Here is a 6,524-nt window from a genome sequence, read left to right as displayed (position 1 = left end):
ATGATCGCAGTTGCCAAGGGCTTTGTCGTCGCCGTTCATGGAGCTTTGAGTAGCGCCGTTGTGCCTCCGTCACACCTCCATTATTGTCGGAGCTGCAATGTCGCATCACCATCGCTGTGGCTCTGCTGAACTCGTCACACCGCCGTTGATGTGATGTCGTTGCTGTGGCAAGGGAGAAGAGATGCGTGAGGAAGGAAGCTCGCCACCACTGCATGTCGCCATCACCGAAGCCTCCTTCACCGTCGTAGTGGCCTGGGTTGTCGCCAGAGGGAGCCGCTGACCCTCCCATGGCTACCAATGTTGAGGATCTCGAGGAGAGAGATAGCTCTCAGAGGAGAGAGAAAACACGATTGGGGATCCACTTCTTCTGCCATGGTTGTTGTTGCCGTGCATGGCCGTCGGGAGCAATGTTTACGTCGCTGGAGTTCGCTGTTGGTGCTGCGGCTGCTCCGTTCCTGGTTTCTTTCTTGGTACAGTAAATCTTTTGCTTTGAAAAATCTCTCTTTATCACTATTTTGTTATGGATTATTTATTTTTGCATGACGATTTTATGTCAGGGTTGAGTTATTGTTGTTAGCTGGTGCCCTTGTGGCTATTACCGCTGCAGAACATAGTCGGAGTTGACGCCGTTGTTTTTGGACCGAGGGTAAAAGGTTTTGTATAACGCATTGGTTTCACTCACTAAGGTAGGGGATTTATTTTAAAATTAACTGATTTAATTTATGAATGCCATTGAAGTTTAGTGAGTAACTGCAAATAATTTATAAATGTTTTGTTTGATTAATTGATGAAAATTGACGAAATTGAGATTGTTGGTGATTGTGAATATGATTGAATGTGATAAAATTGTGTTGAGATTGATTTGTGGCTATGATGAATCCATATTTGATGATGATTTTTGGTTGAAATTGAATGGATTTCATCATATAAACTTGCACTTATTCCCTTAAATAGCATGCTTTTGAGTTTTCCTCCTAAATTGTGCCTTATTATGAAAACATGCTCTTTTATGCCTAATTTTGGTCAATTTTATCCCATTCGCCTTCCATTCAATGCCTTGATATTGTTTGTGAGTGATTTCAGATGTATAAGGCAGGAATGGCTTGGAGATAATGGAAGAGGAGCATGCAAAAAGGACTAAGCATGAAGAATCAAAGGAGAATAGTAAAGTGATGTGTGCGTACGCACAGACCTACATGCGTACACATAGGCATCAAAGCAGAGTGAAGCGTGCGCGTGAGCAGCATCTTATGCGTCACGCGACCATCCAGAGCATCACCTAGTGTACGTGCATACAGCCTCTTGTACGTGCGCACAGACAGAGATTTTGGCAAAGTGTGCGTGCGCACACGTTTGTGCGTACAGAAAGGTACCCACACATGCCTTCATTAAAATTGCACGTGACTCGTGAATTTGATGGATTGGAGACCCATTTCTGAAGCCAATAGCTCATAATGGAAGGGGAAAAATGATAACATAGCATAGCATAACATCAGGATAGTTTTAGGAGTAGTCGTACGAAGTTTTGTAGTTAGTTTTTCTCTAAGTTTTCTCTCAACTCTATTAGGATTTATATTAGGGTTTTACATTCAAGTGCCATTTCCATTTTTGAACTTGGATTTTGCTAGCTTCCATTGTAAGTATCTCTTTATTACTCTCTTTATAGTTGATGATTTTGATGATTGATGATTGTTATATGCTTATTTGAGTTATTATTGTTAATTAAGATCATTTATTGCTCTTAGTTTCAAGTATTTTATCATTTTTCCCATCTTTAGTGTTTTTGCCCACCAAGTGTTTGACAAAATGTCAATTATGATTATGGGCTAATTTTTTATCCCTTGACTTGCGGAAAATGAGCAATTGGGTTCCTAGAGTTGGAATGTCCAACATTTAGTGGCAATTCTTGGGTTGTTAATTGTTCTTGTTCCCACTAACGCTAATTTGTTGCTAAGGTAATTAGCAAACAAGTTAGGATTTGTGGGTTAAGAATACTTATGCTCATTTAACTTATTCTTCGATGTGAGGGTTGACCAAGTGAGATTAATCCATTCTAATTATCATAGTTTTGGTTTCAACAAGAAAAGGACCCTTAGCTCATTCCAAGCCAAGATTCGATTTATGCTTTAAATCTTTCACACACATTTACATTAATCCTTTTTATACCTTACTTGTCTATATTACATAGTTAGTTCTTTAATTCCTTTATTAGTTCATTTATTATAATTTTGAATGTTCTTTTATTTCTTTATATTTTCATCTTTTCATTGAAAACCCCTTGAGCATCACAACCGGAATCGTACACTCATTGGTTTCAAGTGTCCTTAGGAGATGACCCAGGAATTGAAAACTCCCAGAATTGAATTGGTTTTGAATAGTGACAAGTTTTTTGGTGTCGTTACCGGGGATCACATTAAGTGTAATGAGTGCTATAATTTTGGTTGTTGCGAATATGTGAATAGTGTAAATACTTGATTTTTGTTTTCTACTTGGCACTAATTGATAGATGGCGCCTCTATCTAAGTAGTGGTAGTAACTAATTTTTTATTCGTCTAGTCCTAGGTAAATAGATATAACTAGAGTATGTCTTCATTTGTCTATTGCTTTTGTTAATATTGTTGCATTTTATCTTTTCTTTTAATCATGAGTTATCACCCTTTTGGCTTGGAGTCTAGTAGGGGGTGGCAATACTAACATTGTTTCACATCAAGGTATGGGAGGCCAAATCGAGGAAGGGTTGCAAGCAAGTAATTCTTAGCGACAAGGACCCTTGCAAGGACCCTATGATCCTAATGCATAGCAACCTCTCATACCAAGTGGAACACACCATCATTACAATTTTTCCCATCCATATGTTCATATCCCATATCTTCTGCATGAGACACAACCACTATGCTCTCAAGCCCTTTTACCATTCCCACCTCCAATTTCTCCTCAACTAACTCACCTATCACCATATTTGGAGCAACCTAACTTTCATCACCATCCCACTCACTCCAACCTTCCTCATGAAGAGAATAATCTTCAAGCCTTCATTCAAGAATAGTGGAAATTTCAAATGAAACAAGACAATTGCATGGCAACTCTTGACGAGGTCTTGTCCCATTTAACACCTCTTTACTCTACCCCTAACAACCTTGCTCCTCTACAACTTGTGACACATAGTGATCCACCCTCGCCGCCTCTATTAACTTTAAAGTCTAGCATTGATGCTATAACTCCAAGAGGAGGCGATCCACTTAAGAAGATAAACCCTCAACCCTCTCTTACCAAAGAGGAATCTATTGATGGGGGTGAGAATTATGTTGAAGGTGGAAGAAAGGGTGAACTCAAGGTAGGCACCTAACATGAGCTCAAAGAAAGTTTAATTGATGAAGAAAGCTCAAAAGTGGGAGAACTTGAAGATGAAGATGAAAGTAGCTTACCAATTCCTCATGACCAAGAGGATAGGCTACCACACCAAGAAGCAAGAAAAGATTTGAAACTACTTCCACCCCATGTTAAATATGCATTCCTTGACGAGGAACATAAATTTTCGGTGATAGTGGCAACCGATCTTTCCAATCAAGAGGAGCAACAACTCCTTGAGGTTATCCGAAAGTACAAGAAGGCGATTGGATGGAGCCTAAGTGACATTGTGGGAATAAGCCCTTAAGTGTGCCTACACGGAATTTTCTTGGAAGAAGGTGCTAAGTCGGTCCAGCAACCACAAAGACGGCTAAACCCCACAATCCTTGATGTAGTCAAGAAAGAAGTAACTTGCCTCTAGGAAGCGGACATCATATATCCCATCTCACACAGTGAGTGGGTAAGTCCGGTCCAAGTAGTGCCAAAGAAATCCGGAGTAACAATGGTGAAGATAGAAAGTGGAGAGCTTGTTGCAACCGGGATTCAAAATACTTGGCGAGTGTGCATTGATTAATGTAGTCTGAATCAAGCAACAAGAAAGGACCATTACCTGTTGCCATTTATTGATCAAATGCTGGATCGTCTGTTAGGTAAATCCCATTACTGCTTTCTAGATGGATATACGGGATACTTCCAAATTCATATAGCTCATGAGGATCAGGAGAAAACTACCTTCACTTGTTCCTTTGGAACGTTTGCATATAAAAGAATGCCGTTCTGCTTATGCAATGTACCGATAACGTTCCAAATGTGCATGACGAGCGTTTTCTCGGATCTTTTGAAGGATTGTATAGAAGTCTTATGGATGACTTCAGTGTTTATGGTAGCTCCTTTAATGCTTGTTTAGGAAACTTAGCTAGGGTACTAGAACGATGCACCAATACCAACCTTGTATTGAACTTTGAGAAATGCCACTTTATGGTTAAGCAAGGCATAATATTGGGTTACATTGTATCTAAAGACGGAATTTTCGTTGACCCTGCTAAGATTGATGTCATTTCGAGATTACCTTACCTCTCCTCTGTGAGGGAGATCCGTTCCTTTCTTGGTCATGTAGGTTTTTATTACCGCTTCATTAAGGATTTTAGAAAAGTTGCCTTACCCCTCTCCCGCATACTTCAAAAATATGTGGAATGTCATTTTGGTGAGGATTGCAAAAAGGCTTTCGACAAACTGAAGGAAGCATTGACCACAGCCCCCTATTGTGCGAGGCCCGAATTGGTATCAACCTTTCGAGATCATGTGCGATGCCTCGAATCACGCTGTAGGTGCCGCGCTAGCACATCACAATGGTAACGCTCCTTACACTATAGCATATGCTTCTAAAACCTTGGATTTGGACCAGTCAAATTACACCACCACTGAAAAAAGAGCTTTTAGTCATTGTTTTTGCACTAGACAAGTTTCGACCTTATTTGCTAGGCTCTAAAGTAGTGGTGTATTCGGACCATGGCGCCTTGAAATATTTGCTAAAGAAGAAAGAGTCAAAGCCTAGGCTCATTAGGTGGATATTACTTTTGCAGGAATTTGACTTGGAGATCAAGGATAGAAGTGGGTCCCAAAATTTGATAGCAGACTATTTGAGTCGGCTTGAACATCTAACTTCGGACCCCACTCCTATCAATGACTCATTCCCCTTAGATACCTTGCAAGCAATATCCCAAAGTACCCCTTGGTTTGCCCCGATTGCCAATTACTTAGTCGCTCGCGTTTTTCCCCCACAATTTTGAAAGCATAAAAAAAGATAAATTGAGAAGCAATGCTAAGTATTATCTTTGGGATGATCCATATCTTTGGAGGTGTGGGGCAGATCAAGTAATTAAAAAGTGTGTGTCAGAATCTGAGTTTCAGTCTATCCTTCAATTTTTCCACTCATCTGAGAGTGGAGGTCACTTTGGCCCACAGAGAACAGCAAGGAAGGTGCTAGACTATGGATTTTTGTGGTCCACTTTAGTTAGGGATGCCAACCAATTTCACAAATCCTGCCATCAATGTCAGAAATCAGGAAATACCTCACAAAGAGATGAAATGCCCCAACAACCCATGATTTTTTGTTAGATTTTTTATGTTTAGGGCATAGATTTCATGGGACCATTTTCGAATTTCAATGGGTTTGTTTATAGTTTGCTAGCCGTGGATTACGTCTCAAAATGGGTGGAAGCAATTCCTACCCGTTGCGATCACGCTAATACTGTTGCTTCATTTTTAAGAAACAATATCATTTGTAGACTTGGGTCGCCACGACCAATCGTGAGCGACCAAGGGACCCATTTTTGCAATAGAAAAATTGAGGCGTTGATGAAAAAGTATGGGGTCATTCATAAAGTTTCCATAGCCTATCACCTCCAAACCAATGGGCAAGCGAAAGTATCCAATATGGAGATCAAGAGAATTTTGGAGAAAGTGGTCAATCCACAAAGGAAGGAGTGGAGTTCCAGATTGGGAGATGTATTATGGGCATATAGGACTGGTGCACGAAATTGTGATCATCAATGGCGCCATCAACATGGTACACACAACTGTAATCTCAACTCTTTATCACAACTTCGCACAACTAACCAGCAAGTGCACTGGGTCGTCCAAGAAATAAACCTTACGCGAGTAAGGGTCGATCCCACGGATATTGTTGGTATGAAGCAAGCTATGGTCACCTTGTAAATCTTAGTCAGGCAGATTCAAATGGTTATGGATGATATATGAATAAAGCATAAAGATAGAGATACTTATGTAATTCACTGGTGAGAATTTCAGATAAGCGAATGGAGATGCTTTGTCCCTTCCGTCTCTCTTCTTTCCTATTGTCTTCATCCAATCCTTCTTACTCCTTTCCATGGCAAGCTATATGTAGGGTTTCACCGTTGTCAGTGGCTACCTCCCATTCTCTCAGTGAAAATGTTCTACGCACCCTGTCACGGCACGGCTAATCATCTGTCGGTTCTCAATCAGGTTGGAATAGTATCCAGTGATTCTTTTGCGTCTGTCACTAATGCCCAGCCTTCAGGAGTTTGAAGCTCGTCACAGTCATTCAATCATTGAATCCTACTCAGAATACCACAGACAAGGTTTAGACCTTCCAGATTCTCTTGAATGCCGCCATCAATTCTAGCTTATACCAC

Source organism: Arachis duranensis, chromosome 1, assembly GCF_000817695.3.
Source record: "Arachis duranensis cultivar V14167 chromosome 1, aradu.V14167.gnm2.J7QH, whole genome shotgun sequence".
NCBI classification, from domain to species: domain Eukaryota; kingdom Viridiplantae; phylum Streptophyta; class Magnoliopsida; order Fabales; family Fabaceae; genus Arachis; species Arachis duranensis.
This window is presented reverse-complemented; position numbering follows the sequence as displayed.